General features: G+C 35.3%; 1 protein-coding gene across 6 annotated transcripts in view; it reads left to right on the top strand.

The window, feature by feature from the left end:
* Window positions 1-16,570, top strand: part of LOC120628375 (solute carrier family 12 member 4) — a 415,818-nt gene that overhangs the window by 247,416 nt on the left and 151,832 nt on the right. The window lies entirely within an intron of this gene.

The following is a 16,570-nucleotide window of genomic DNA, read 5'->3' as shown; positions in this document are numbered from 1 at the left end:
CTCAATCAAGGTAAATTTTCACATAAAAGCAGTAATCCCAGTTGAACCACCAAGTTGTCGAATTTAATCAGTCTTATACTCAAAGCGGATTTAAACTGTCAAACTGGTTGCGAAGTGGCTTTAAACTTAATACCAAGGACTGAAGACATTAATTCACATTAAATTAATACATTCATAATTGCGTGATATGTATCAAAATCGTGCTTTATAATTGTCTCAGAGATAATCTTTGTTTATTTTTCGTGACTTTAGTTACGTAGATTTTCTACTGGCATCAAAACAGATAATAAGAATGAGGTTTTTTTGAAGTAGTTCTATTTATCATTTCCTCCTGTGAGATAGGAGAACTCATCAGTACAGTATCAGAAAATGCTAAAATGCTGGTTATGATTCTTGTAGACCTTAGATCTGATTTTTAAATCGTTGAATAACTTTGACATATTTAGGTTCTACCTCAATTCGGCTATATAATGCTAAAAGCAGATTAATGCTTTGCTTGGTTTTGGAAAGATTTTGCTATAATAGTATCAAGTTATTTACCTTCAGACCAAATCTAACATTATAATTGAAATTTAATTATTAAATTGAATCGCTAGATTTTGTTTTATCTACTAGATCAGAAACTAAAAACACATTTGCAAGAAATTTGTTTGGCCGTTTTCGATTTCAAAATTAACTTTATATCTAGTTTCCTACATGGGATTTAAACTATATTATGTTTTACAAACATCATTGACGGCCGATTGGCGCAGTTTGCAGCGACCCTGCTTTCTGATTTCGAGGCCGTGTGTTCGATTCCCACTGCTGGAAAATGTTTGTGTGATGAGCATGAATGTTTTTCAGTGTCTGGGTGTTTTTATGTATTATTCTAAGTATTTATGTATATAATTAATAAACATATTCATCAGGCTTCTTAGTACCCATAACACAAGCTACGCTTACTTTGGGGCTAGATGGCGATGTGTGTATTGTCGTAGTATATTTATTATTATTATCTATGTAGTGCACCAGAAGAATAAACGAAAGGAAATTTTAGCTTATTCATAAATAATAACACCCAATTTGACTCAACAAAGAATTAAAACTGAGATGAGTAGTCTAAACATAGATAAACCTCTTTTTACATTTTTAGCGATTTTAATTTCGGTAGTCGGGTCAGAACTTGTGATAGGGTAGTTTCAGTAAGTACTAAAACTATTCAGAGCTGAATTTGCAATTTGTTCCGTGCTCGCTTATTATGTAAAACATTCAATTTGCGCTCGATGCAAATGGATAATTTTGAGAGACCAGCGTGAATTTTACTCCGTAGGTATAAATTTAGAATTACCTACTATACTTTAATCCTCGTGAAAACTTCATTAAGATTTTCTCCCTACGTTTACAGCGGTTTTTTTTTTTTGATAAATTATGTGTAACAAAAATAAATATTCGGGTAGCTAGAATATAACTTATGGCACGAAAGTAGCAAACTGCGACTGAGAGGTTTTCGGATTCAACTCTATGTATCTACGATAGTAGAAAGATAAAAGTAGCGGTACCCATTATAACTTCTTATAATTATTTTTTCACATGCAAATTCACCACGTTATAACTTAGTTTTTGCTCAGCGTTCTGACTTCCACCCCTTTGTGTCATACCGTAGTCTTCAATCACCTATCCTAAAGAATAGACCTATAAAACAAATTCAAAGACCTATAAAACTGATTGCTAGTTCTAGAGATTAGCACGTTAAAACCAACAAACTATAATCTTCACTTTTGTTATTAGTAGATAAAAGGTTTTAGTTATCCTTCAGTTTTATTTATTTATAAAGACAAATGTGAGTAAGTAAAGGTTAAAATAAATAAGATAAGGTAAATATTTAACACCAAAGGGTGCTTCCTTCACCTGATTTATGGTGAAGGTTTTACCATAATGGCGGTCGAATTATTTAGCGCCAACAACCGAACACCAGAGAAAATTAACGGCAAAGTCTGTTCAGATGATTTACTATTATTTTAGTTTATGTATTTCATACTTAAACAAGATAGAAATAGTTATTTATTATTTACAAGCCGTGCCCGTTCACGTACTGTAGATTTGTTCTCATAAGACTTAACAACGATTTATGATTTTATCCGTTCAGCTCTAAACAAATTAAACCACATTAACTTGATCAATGTTTATCCACAAGAGTAATTTTCATTTAGACAATTTTTTTTAACTGAGTTTGTGATTTTTAGGTGCTAAAAACCGTACGTTAATCCACTTAATTAAATAATAACTGTGGTGTTTAACAGTGGGAAAATGTGTGACCTTTGAATGTGATAGTGTCAACAAAGGAATTTTTGTTGAAAGCATTACAATGTTTAGCGGTGGGGACACGCCGTTAATGACACCAGATGGCTACAGCAGCATCTCACAAGGTACGTGCATGTACTCGCTTGGTACCGGAACCGCCAGGAAAGGAAACTCTAAAAGAAAAATTGTACTTAGTTAAACAAATACATTTGGAATAACCAAATAAATTTTTTTTATTTATAATTATTTAACCACCAATAAGTCAAACTTTTTTTTATATAATTTTTCAATTATAGCATCTGTTTTTGAGTTGGTTTGGAATCTACTGATAATGACGAAGACACTAGATGGCGCCGTCTGATTCTTAACACAAGACTGAAATGTATAACTTATATACCCGCATTCATATACCCATCAAAACAAAGTAATGAACATTCGCTGTGAATCAAATGTCTTTTTTTTATAAATATTCACTTGAGGATTGAATATTTTTCGCTGAAATGATACTCGGTGTCGAAAAAGAAAGATTAGACACGTACGCCCGAAATTGGTTATTTATCTAATCCAAAATTTTCCGATCGGAAATTAAAATTTAGTAGTACTTTAAAATCTCGATATGGATAATGGCTCCACAAACTGTTTTATGTAAAGATTTTGGATCTTATTGTCTATATCTTAATAAAAACGAGCGTTAATTTAATTTTTTTTAATCACAGATTTTACTATTCAAGGCTGCATAGTAAATTTTTCCTATGTCACTATTGAAAAAGAGTATACACACATGCGTACCATCCTACTAAATGCGAATGTTTGTGAGGGTGGATGTATGGATGTATGTATGTATCAACTTAAATAATGACAACTTACTAACTCAGTATACCACGTAAAATAATAGTAGGTACTTAGCTAGCCACTATGATTACGATACATCACGTCTATTCTAGCTTCTCGATTGATCATACCCGGACGAAGTCGCGAGAGTTCGTTAGTAATTAAATAAAAATAGCATTTTTCTCTATAAAATATGTAACTAAAATCATCTGATTTCTTTCAGCAGAAACTATGACAGTGGTTTACTCAAAAACGATTAGCGTTTTGAGATACATTTCAGAAACAGTGAACAAAGTAACTACCTTTGAAGCCTGTGAAGTAATATTTCGGTTTTCATTTACATTTTGTATAAAAAATTTCATACTCCTCGTAACACGTAAATGTTCATATGGAGTCAGGTACTAAATTACTTAAAAAACAATAATTTTTTTTCACCAATGTTTCACGTCGCGGGACAACTAGGCCATACATCAATCGAACTTTAAAGTTACGGCTCTGAAATTTTCACAATATACCAGTATTAATGCCAGAGCTACGTCCCTCCCTATCTCCCTCCCGAGCGCACAGAGGGCCGTCAGCTAACCGGATCATTGAGCACTCTCAAAACTCTTTGTTGCAACGTCGATCTCATAGGGAAATAGCAGATAGAACTCTGATACTCAAAAGGTTCACTTATCATTTTATTAAAAATTCCGATACGTCTGGTATCAACTATAACTAGGAATCTCTTTGTATCAACAGCGCACTCAAGCGGATTTAATCACTATTATTTTGAGTTGACGAATTTTGTTACGATAGATAGATTATAGGCGAACAAGGGGGCAGAGAACTACAAACCAAAACTTTAGTCCCGCAATTTTAATAGGTTCGAAATTAAATGGCTATGACATATACCCAGATAAGAGAACGAAGAGACACACAAAAGCATCTCTAATTTTTGTACTTTACCTTACATAAACCTAAGAAGTACTAACCTATAGATTTTTATAATAAGTATCTGGAAGTTTTAAATTACTAAAAGGAAAAAAGTGCTATCTTTTTTCATTAATCTGAAGGACGAAACTGTTACGGGAAGAGCTCGCTAAAAGAATAATTAACGCTGAAAACGTCCGAACTGTGTGGAGTGAGATTAATTCGTACATCCATTACGGAGTTGCTTTATTTAGTACGACTTCATTCATATTTTGTACAAACTTTGTTGATATACAGTCAGTTTAGTCGATTTCCCTGGCGGAGTACTCGTAGTAAGCGATGTGGGCCATCCCCCGCGGGTGCAATTTAGAAGTTTATAATTTCTGAATTTTTCCTATCTGGTCAGGTGGGAGACTTCAGCGAGTGACCGTTTCGGTACGTTGCCTTCCAAAATTCATTTATTTCAAGTAGGCCTAATATAAGCAATTTTGAAACGTCAAGTCTGTCTGTTTGTAGTGACTCTACCACCGGTTCGGAAGGCAAATTCTACCTAGAAGAAGCCAGCAAGAAACTCAGCAGTTGCTCTTTTCCAACATCAAAGCACATAGAGCCTTCGTAGACCACGCTAATTATAACAAGCATTGGCTACGCATATATGATATATATATACTTATTGAAAAATCTTAGTTGGTAAGAGAGAAAAAGTTTAGCATCATTCTAAAAATCCTTCATAAAGTGCCTAAACTTACTTTCCAAACTTCGTTTCAACCCATTACCGGCCCACTACAAGGCACGGGTCTACTCCGAGAAGGGTTTAGGCCGCAGTCCACCATGCTGGCCAAGTGCGGATTGGTGGACTCCACACGTCTTAGAGACCATTATGGAAAACTCTCTGGCATGCAGCATGCATGCCTCACGATTTTTTTCATTCAAATAACTTAGAAAAATTAGGTTGGCGTGCTGGCTTTCGAACTCAGCGATAGCGACTTTCCTATATAAAAATAAAATAAGGAGTATTTGAAATAAAGCGTAGGCTTTAAATTCATGGGACACCTTTACCGTCTTAAGATAGTCAGTCTTCCCTTATTATTCGAGAGACCGTATTTCAAAGACCGTGATATATTTAGGTACCAAACAAATAATTCATACCGACATAAAGATTCAGTACTATATGCCAACACGAATACACACCGTGAGCAATATAACCGATCCATACATTATTGTCACAGTGTTAATTACTTCTGCCGCAGCCGTGTCTGTTTGATTGATCATCATTGCAATTGTGGACTGATAAACCTTGATTAATGCCTATTTGACAGTGACGACTAGTGCTATATTTTTTAAAGTATTTATCTAAATTGTTGATCAACAACGAGTGGGATGGGGATGTTAAATAAGAAAAAATTTGGTTAGGTTTTTAAATGCGATCATCATATCGACCCATTACCGGCCCACACCAAGGCACGGTTCTCCTCCCACAATGAGAAGGGGTAAGGTTAGGTTAGTTAGTATACTATTATTTTCAAAATTCTAAATTAATTTATTTCAAGTACGCCTACTTTAGCAGTACTCTTGATAGATCAAGTATGTCTGTTTGTAGTGACTCTACCATCGGTTCAGAAAGCTTTAAGTAGTAATTGCGATAATTTATTATATTTATTTAATTATTTATACTCTTCTTCACTACAATTAAAGAAAATAAAAGAAACACGAAGACAAGTACAATACAATAATTGACGTCTGCTGCGGAACACGAAAGTGTATTGTTTGTTAGCCATGGTTTGCTTAACGACAGCACTGATTTTGTCACATATATAGGCTGCTGTTTTAATATGGGCATTGCCTTTATCCTACTTATGGTAATGTTATAGAAATAGTAGAGCTTTTGACGTGACAACGTTTTATAATTCGATGGAGCCGGCTGCACGCACGAAAAAACATGACGCATGCGGCGTTACCTCGCTCTGAGGCGTTCCATTCAAGGCTTGAAGGGCAAGGGAGAGCGCGGAACGAGCGACAAAGAGGCACAGTCGGCCTCCGCGTTCGACATTTGTCTCTCTCCTACTTGAGTGAGCGATGCGTCCGCGTGGACAGCTTCTATACAATAATACATTTACATGTTTTCGGCAAGGATGAAATGCAGTGAAAAGTGAATGTGGTGTCAATTGTTTATAGCAACGATAATATCTATCAAACAAATAAAATTAAAATTTTCTTTTGAAAAATGCAACCATTCCATCAGTATTTTCTTACGACGTTGTCACGTTCAACTATCGTCAGTAAGCCTTTACAGACAACCAATTTTTTGTGACAGAGCTCGTCCGGGGAAGTATTAACGCCATGTTTATTTCTGCCCTAAGCGGCATTGTTGCAATGCTGTCCTAAGGGCGTGGTTGCCGGTGTAATTATAGGCACATCAGGCTTAACCCAGGCCTCAAATTGACGGACTCAGGGCGGCAAGAGTGTTGGACGTGCTCCTTGCATGCCTTGTGAAGTGTGTATTGCTCAGTTCGTAGGCGAGAGTTTTACTCCATCTTTTTTTTCCGTCAAATATTACTACAAAAAATACTATTCATATATGGCATTGAAATAATATATGCAACCTGCACCCCCCTCCCCTCAAGAGGTTACTACGTAACATCATCACTTGCACACCAAAGCTGCAGTCGAGCGCTAAATTGTAATTCCTGCAAATATTGTTCTACCAGTATTAAGAGATAAATACATTCTATGGACAACTTCGTGCATTAGTATTTCCTAGTTTGATAAGTTGTAGACAAAGCTTAGCGAAGAGGTAACAGACACTACTAATCCGCAAGGTTCACATAGTTGTATGGACAAAGGGCCTTTTGTTTTATTGTCCCCTTTGTTTCTAATACAGCTGAATTCCGAGTGCCAGTTGTCCATTACAACAGAGGATCTTTGAGATAAACTAATCATTTGTGTAGCAGGGATCTAAAGGCCATCGCGGTGAAGAAGATAAATGATGATATTTTGTTTTAAATTTGACCTGGCATAATCTTCACATCGTACTGCTAATAAATCGCTAAACTATATATTAATTAGTATCTATTTACTTATTTCATTTCTTATCTTATTCGTAACATTTTCATCTGTTTTAGATACTTAAAAACAGGTAAAAAAAACTTCTTATTGGAATTAAGTTTCCTAGCGCAGCTGCGATAGTAGGAGTTGTTTGATAGAAATCGTCACGTAATGATAAAATGTTATGCGTAGGGTTCAGTACCGTCCAGGTAGTTAAAAAAATCTGATTACCATCGCCAATAAACAGAAAGCATGATGGCAGGAGTTACTTCACTGGATGAGCTTGCATAAAAACCTCTACTACTACTGAAAATAGTTCGGATATTATTGTTTTACGCTATACTTGTTTACACCGTTTGTTTTATTTTATGTTTCTTCTTTAATGCAATTATAATATTTACACTGTGACCCGAATTCGGCCTCTAACTATGGGCCGTATTGTTAGCATGTGTAGTTTATAGCCTTCTTCAATAAATGGTAAATCTAAAGCTAAATCAAAATCCTATTTGATAATTTATAAAATCCGATTGGTTGTTTGTGAGATTAGTAATGCAATTAACCGATAAAACGTCTACGTAAAGCGAAATCAGGGGCTTACTATCATAACAGAACGCACTATTATTTCAATATTGCTGATGTTTTATGTTAAATATACCGTCATTTTATAATAATACTAGCGGACCCCAGCGCCATCTGTCGGGCTGATTTGTGAATCTAAACCATCCAAGGTGCATCCCCAAACGCATACCAAAAAATTCATTCAAATCGGTCCAGCCGTTTAGGAGGAGCTCAGTGACATACACACGCACACACGGCCACAAGAAATTTATATATAAAGATTGCTTCAAGTAAGCGTTAGGTAATTAAAATTATGATGATAAGAAAATCTTAACTGGCCAAAGAGTAAATTAATCAATTACAAACTCTTTTATATAGGTTACAAGGAGTAAAATATGGTATAGGTAACTATTCGGGTATATGGTATAGATAGGTCTTACTTTCTACACTAACATTTTTTATAGTAATTATTGACGCACTGATGGTAAAACAAAAAGTAAAACACTTACTAAAAAGTGCCGCCCTGTTTCCAGCAACCTGAGGCGAAGGTGTTAAGCTTTATATACCTGCAATATAGATTCTAACGTAACGTATGCGTTTCGTTTCTCAAAATTCTCAAGACATTAGTTCTTAATGACAGAAACTCAACATCGTATTAGTGTCAATTTAATATTTACATTTCAATATCGTTCAGAAACATTATATTTTGAAGGACGAATCATGACATCAATCTTATAACGTATTCCAATGTCAGCGTAAATATTTAACAATTTCGAGTGTAGCTTTAGGGCAGTTCAGGGTAAAATGAGTGGAGGGGGCGGGCGTCATCAAGCCTATTGAGTACCATTGACAAACTCTAGTACCCGAGGCCGTATTACGTATTAAATTTTAATGAGGTGTTTTCCTATTTCTATAGGTTTTAGGTTTTAATCCCTTTTTTAAAATCTTTTATTTGTTGCTCCGTTTTACGGTTTGAATGGCATCTCTTTATGTACTATCATCGTAATCATCAGCCTGTTAACATCCCATTGCTGGGCAAAAGACAATTCAATCCTAAAAACGTGGACCCAAGCCGAGGTCCGAGCCCTTCGCGCAACTGTTGTCAACTTCAAGCCCTGGGCCTCTTCTCATGGCGAGCATTGGCACTCGCCCTGTCCACCGATAACGCTGTTAAACGCTTTAAGGTAGCTCAACTACGGACAACTACTTATATATAGTCATAATTTACGGAACGATCAGATGGCTCAACGCAACCTACAAAGTGCCGTCACGTGTTCTTCACCTTGAAGAGTAGGTAGTAAGCCTCATGTGTCTGTAAGCCAGGCATTCAGTCCGGAACAGAGCAATGCTTCTTGGCGGCAGAAATAAACTTGGCGATAGTACTTCACTATTTCAAAAAATCCTTAATAATGTATCAAGAAAACTAATATATTTTAACTTTAAGCCAGGTTACACATCTACCACAGTAATATATTCATACGGCACAACTCGAACAATTTTATTATTAAAAATCAATATAACTTCAGCATGCCAATGTCACATGAGTTTTCCAAGGTTCTGGAAATTAAATTATATAGGTACGAACTAAACTCAACGACTATATCGATTCATTTCTAACTCTTTACCCTCATTTCCTATAACAAATGAGGGTACAGAGTTCCCAATAACGGTAACAATGAAGAATTTTTATTAGACTACGCTACCGGTCTAATACCGAGGAGAGCAATGACGGTATCATGGAAGTTCATTTGAATGAGACCTCTTTGGTTCCATTCCAAGCAGGAGCCATAATTAACTAGGTTTCTTTTAAGCTTTAGTATGTACTAATTGTGCACCGAACTTAATAATTAATTATAATAAATCTGAAAGTTTATTTGTTTTAATATATGACACTCCGTGCCCAACGTGCTGATTATGGGCTAACACTCCTATTAGGAGTTTTAGAGTGAATTACAGTAATAATATTGATATAATCTTTTTGTAATCACTTAATTTGTAAATATTTATATTTGCATAAACAAACATCACCAGACAAAATGTTACGACACTTTTGTGTTATGTTCTGTTCTTAGCGATCCATTCAAGTCAAAATTCTACAGAACATGTATTTATAAATGTGCAAGCACTATTTATAATTGACTTATTATATTTGTACAATAAGTTTTATAAGCTTATTTATAAACAATAAGCATTATATTATACTTATATAGGTGTTAATTATTATTGTTCACACTTCAAGAATTGGTTCACTTAATCATGCCCCGAGTTGAGCATCCAGGGTAAGACATAAAGACAAAAGGGGCGTATATTGTCTTAAAAACATGTGTCATTTATTTGGTAAAAGCACCAAATCATCATTTAGAACTGCCGTGTCCAATGTTCTTCAACCTTCATTAGAAGAGGCACTTAAAGAAATAAAAAAAGAATATTAAGCATCTTGACCTAAATATTCACATGGGCAAGAATCCGAAAGCGAGTACTATCTGATACTGCCTTGAAACAAAAGTGGTGTAAACGGTTAACGCCAGTAGAAATGCAACCACTACTTTCTAATTTTAATAAAGAATGACTTAATTCTAGTACACGTAGCTATTTAAATAACCCCTTTGTTTCGAATTCAAATAGAACAGCCTTGGGGTAGCCGTGACCGTACTTAATAAGTGCTATAAACTGCTCAATGCCGAAGCATACGCGACCGAGGCAAGTTCAAGTAGAAAATCGATCCAGGTGTTCGGGCATTATCGCGGCCTCTCGGCTGTTTCCGTCACAGGCAACAGTCAGCACAATGGGTGGAGAGCATAGAGAATACGAACACTAAAAGCTTATGTAAAATAATTCATCGTGGAATTTAAAAGTCTCTTAGTTTTTTCATACAAATGATAATTTTATTTTCATTCCATTTTATTTACATATGCATTATAAAGCGTAAGGAGATGACTGCGGGGGAATTTCATTTCTAATTAAACTGAATGTTTAAAGTGTCTATTTAAGTAATTATTAAATTTAAGAGTATTTACGAAAGATAATCTAGCTTCCAGAAATACATTGAAAAATTATTAAATAATAAATTATTATATTCAAATTCAAATTCAAATCTTTATTTGCGTGGCAGGTTAACAAATTTGATCTTATAATAAAACATGACAAGTTACGTGCTACAATCTGCCATTCTATGGCATGCAAATTATAATAACACCTTAATTATAAAGTTATTTTCCCAATTTATACAAAATGACAGAAAATTAAAGTATCAAAAATTGTGAAATTAAATTACAATGTCAACTTAAAATTAAATAATGTAAAGTAAACCAAAATATAAACCTAGAAATACAATAATTTAAGCATTTTAGATATTCGTCTACTGAATAAAATTGACGAAGCATAAGCCGTTCAATAATTTTAATCTTAAATTTAGGCAGAGGTATGTCAATTAAAGTATTTCGTAATTTTTTATAAATTGTTATTGCCATACAATAAACATTTCTTTTATATGAAGTGAGATTTACTTAAATATATAATACTTACGTAAACTATACCTTTAGGCTTAAAATTCTTATCAGGCTTGCAATTTTTTAAAGCAACATTGTACAACAAGCAATGACTAAGTTTATTTTTATTTTATTACTTTTCAGTTGAACAAAACAGTCGCCCGGGCTTACTAACTACGCAGATAAATTAAATTGGATGCAAATTCCGATAGTTAACTAACAGTTGCGACTCGTTGGCGGTATTGGTTTTTGTTGTTATATTTGCTGTTTCACATTATCTTTGGTAATAGCTCAGTACTACTTCGTAGTAGGTAGGTAGTGCTTCGGCTCAGTGGCGTGCATAGAGGGTATGCATAGAGTATGCAGATGAATAAAATAAAGGAAATCTTCATCTGCATACTCTATGCATGCATATATACCCTGTGCATACCCTCTATGCATGCCAGTGCTTCGGCTACACTTTCGGGGGAGGGAGGAGTTCGAACCCGGGCACGTATCTTTAAGTTTTCTGGGTTATGCCACTATAGACCTCTATCAAAAAGATCAGATAACGACATTCATGATCGTTTCCTAAGTTTCATGAATGTGTCTGAAAGTCGTACGTCGGGCACACTTCAGTAAATTTTTTTAGGGCTTGCCTATCTTCGAAACCCTAGGAACGCCACTGCCTACAAACAACGACTTTCCGGTACGGTGCTGTGTAAAAAACCAAGGTCTCTCACAGGTTAGCCTGCTGCCAAAGGCTAACTAGTAGTTGAATATAAAAAGGGGTTTGCCAGATGTTAATAGTGATAATACCATTTAATCAAGCGTCGATAACCCAGTAGGTAGAAGCTCAACTTAACTTTCGGGTGGCCGAGTTTGAATCCCAGCACGCAACTACAACTTTTCTAAGTTATGTGCGTTTTAAGTAATTAAAATATCATTTGGTTCAACGGTGAAGGAAAACATCGTTAGGAAGCCTGCATGCCTGAGATTACTACATAATGCTATAATAGGTGTGTGGAGTCCACCAATCCGCACTGGGCCAACGTGGTGGACTACGTGCCCTGTAGTGGACCGGCAATGAGTTGATATGATAATTATTTAATACCATTTAATGTTCCGGTTGCACATTGTTTTTATTTACAATTGCGAAAGTAGACCCGTAAACCATCTGGTTTACTAGTCAGCTTATTCTATGCGGTTTTATCTGCAGTTCTGTGTTTTATATTAATTAAAACTATGTTTTTTTTACTATTTTTTACACTTTTTGATAGAGGTCTATAAGTGTAGAAACTGCATAGTATTTTGATATTGTATAAAAAAGGCCATGTTTGAACTTATGATCTATATCAGTTTCAAAAATAAAGATTAAAAATAAAATGAAGCGTCAATGCCTACCCTTAAACGGTGGGGCGGATATGTGGAGCTTTTATCGCACACCCAGATAGTTAGCCCGGAAATGAAAGGTATTTTCAATCTCTCTATTGGGAACGATCTCGGATCTAATCAAAATAACTTGCAGCAGTGGTACTTCTATTACATTGTTTTATGTGGCTTAATTTATTTTTCAAAGCACGAAACGAAATCTTGATATTTCGGGAGCTTATAGCTTCTGAATTAAAGAACGCCTCAAAATCGTTAATAATAAATAAATGTCTGGCTCAGAAGCAACAAGCAAAAGTGTATATTTTTTCAACTTACCTAACGCATATAGTAAGCTTTTAATCGGAGCACAAAAGTAGCTATGTTTTTGTTTTAATATTTTAATAGTTAATTAAAGAATTAGGATTTGGGGTATTATAGGTTTTAGAGGAGTTAGTACAAGCCCGGAGTTCTGAAATTGGCGAAAATTCACCCCTGACCTCGGAGAGCACGTTATGCTGTCAAGTCTGGAACTGATCGTTTTCCAATCTGATCTGCCTTCCCATCGAGAGTGAGGGAATAGTACCTGTGTTTGCACACACACTTATGCGCTATAATATATTGTGGCAGAAAACATAAATGTGTTTTCTTTTTTTCAAATATCAGCGTTATACCTAACAGATAGTAATACATTAAATCAATGCCTAGTAGGTACCTAGGTAATAGAAGTCTTTGGCACATACATTGTAGAATAATCACTATTTTAATCACCTCTATCAAATGTTTAGTAGCATCTTTAACCATACATATCTATAGGTACTATTAGTCACACAATCCGATTAGAGTGTTTCCAGTCAAGGTTCCTGGAATATTTCACGCTGTGTTACTCAAGTTTCCTTCGCGTATATAAGGTTTTGAATAAAATATGGAGGCAATTCTAATTTTTTAATGTTTTTAACGGTTTGAAAGTCAAACTGCATAAATTTTGAAGCTGAAAATGATTTTATTTTACAACATAAAATAAAGCACTATGTATAATATGTTATAATTTAACTCAAAACGATTAGCTTTTGTTTATTAGTGTATCTAATAATAATTAGGGAGACCGATTTCAAAAGGAACAATTCAATCAAATTATTTATTTATTTTTTAAATTAAAATAAACGTTTAATTTTTCTTCTCCCTAAGAAGCAAAATATGTATCTCCTATTTATCAACAAAGGAAGCTCATGTACACCGATCGAAGTCTTAATATTAATTATATTAATTTTGTCAAAATTGATTTATTTGGTTTAACTGTATTCTTTAAACAACTGAGAGCACCTTTCATACGCCATAGCGTAAAAAAACAATGCAATAAAAGTCCAACGTTATGCCACGTTGATCAACAAGCCTTAGAGACTTGTTCATATGTCAACTTGTCTATGTGCTATCTCGCTATATAAATATATAGTGATATAGCGATGATACCAAAACTGTACTTTGCATCTACTATAAGTCGCCAGGCGTAAAAATAGTGGTGGGTCTATGAAATATGGTTTTCAACAATAGTGAATCTCATTTATGCAAGTGCTGGCTTTAATGTTGGCGTCTTATAAAATATTGTTTTAAGTTAGCAAAGCTTTACAAAAGTGCAATTTTTTTTTCAATTTTTAAAAGCCAGGGACCCACAGGAATATCCGCCTAAAACAAAAAACACGTAACAAATTGTCTACGACACAAAACAGTTAAGGACGTATGAAACTTTTATATCACCTGCTCCTATGTTCGCGTATGTACCATTATACATAACATCACACCGGTGGTAGGTTTCAAAAGTTCTGTTAAAATAGGCGATTTTTGACGACCTCCCTGGCGCAACGGTGAGCGCTGAGAATTTAAGTGGGAGGTCCCAGGTTCTATACCTGGCATGGGCAATTTGGGAATTTATAATTTAAGAATTTTCTCTAGCCTGGTCTGGTGCGAGGCTTCGGGCGTGGCTAGTTACCAACCGACCGACAAAGACGCTCCGCTAAGCGATCTAGCACTCCGGTATCATGTCGCGTTAATATAACTGCCATACTCCCTAACAGGTTAGTCCGCATCTTAGACTGCATCATTACTTACCACCAGATAAGGTAGATTGTAGTGGAATAAAAAAAATAAGGCATGCTTGTAATAAATGAGTTTGGAATTAAGTGTAATTCTACGTATAATTTATTAAATCAGGTATAAGTACTAGGTAAAAGATTAACCATCAGTAGGTAAATAAATTAATGATCTTATGCGACGATGGTTTGAAATACGTTCTCGTACACTTCCTAAATAACTTTGAAAGTAATTTATCTTTCCTTTCTTTCAGGTATGTAGATGGCTTTCGAGGCGAGGAAATTGCCACGTCACACTGCCACTTGGTAAGTTGAGATGAGGTTTAATGTCCCGTAGGTTCCCGATGTTTTGCAGGAAAGGACAAAAACTCGTTACTTGCAATAGTAGACAGAGATAAGTCTTGTTTATTAAGCTAAATTTTAATGTTCTGAAATTACTATGTATATGGTACTATATCTTAAACTATATCTTAAAAGTAAACCGCGAGATGTCTGACTAACAAGCAATGCTGGCACACATCCAAATTGTTCACTTTGAATTTTCCTACCCAAAACAGCAAATATTTAACTTTACCCTGTCCATAGATGAGTGTGAAATGTCACGAACTACAGAGGGCGATACAAACGCAGTAATGTAAAGTTACCATTCTACAAAAATGTTATTGAAGGTAGTAGAAGATATTGTGAATCTGTAGAATCAACTAACAAGGCATCTAGATAGAAGCATGGGTATTTAAGAATACCTGAGGATTATGAAATTTACATATTAAAGGTCATTAAAATACTAGCGATTTATATAAACTGAGCCACAGGCGAGTAGTAATAGTGTTAATAAATAGGTTTGCAGTTTAATTATAAATTTTTATTTAAAGTCAGTAAAATTACAGTAAAAAAAATTGATAACATAGTAGTATTGAGCGTTCTTGATTTTATTCGTCACAATTTATTTTGGATTTCAGTTTTATACATTTCCCTTATTTGTTTAAGCTTACTTGAATGATAACTAAACCTGACAAAATTTAAACGTTACACAGTACATCATTGATTAATGCGATAATGATAAGGCAAACATTATCTTTCATTATAATAATGTCTATATATTACCATATGTAATAATGTTTTCATATGGCATTTGCTTGCAAATATTGTTTTTTTTTTTAAATATATAGTCAAGTGCTTGACTGCAATCACACCTAATGGTAAGTGATGATGCAGCCTAAGATTAAGCGCGCTTGCCTAGAAGATGCCTATTCACTCTTGATTTGAAGGTACCCAGATTATAGGTATCGGGGAAGACGGAAGATGGGAGGGCATTCCAGGCCTTTGCGGTGCGGATCAGAAAGGAAGAAGCAAAACGCTTCGTACGTGCTGATGGTATTTTAACAACGTAACGATGTAGATTCATTCGGTGAAACGATGGATTGACCAAGTTGAATAGCTCCTGAAGACACTCTCCGAAATGTATCTTGTAGAAAACAGCCAGACAAGTAACCTTGCGCCGGTGTTCAAGGCTTTGAAGTCTACTGACTATAAGGTCGTTGCCAATGAGTCTCCTAGCACGACGATCCACCGAATCCAAAGCATCGAGCTGGTACTTGGCAGAGCCATCCCATAAATGGCTGCAGTACTCCATGCACGACCGAGCTTGAGCTTGGTACAGGGTTAGAAGCTGTTCCGGCGTGAAATAGCGCTTAACTTTGTTGAGGATGCCAAGTTTTTTGCCAGCAGTTTTAGCTTTGGACTCGATGCATTGTCCAAAACTTAGATTGGACGAAATGATGATACCTAAGAGCTCAATACTTGTCGTGATTGGCACAGATACATTTCGGAAAGTCGGAGTTAGGGGGAACGGACTCTTTTTGGCCGAAAACAAACACGCTTGGGTTTTGGAAGTATTAAACTGTACCAGATTAGTGTCACCCCAATCGGACACCTCGCTTAAGGCCAGATTTACGCGTTCCACCAAGGCCTCTCTGAGCACAAGAGTTTCGTCTCCACTAGCTCGTGGACTGGACATGTTAG

Source organism: Pararge aegeria, chromosome 2 (genome assembly GCF_905163445.1).
Source record: "Pararge aegeria chromosome 2, ilParAegt1.1, whole genome shotgun sequence".
NCBI classification, from domain to species: Eukaryota; Metazoa; Arthropoda; class Insecta; order Lepidoptera; family Nymphalidae; genus Pararge; species Pararge aegeria.
Note: the sequence above shows the minus strand (reverse complement) of the source record. Positions and strands in the feature narration are given on the sequence as shown.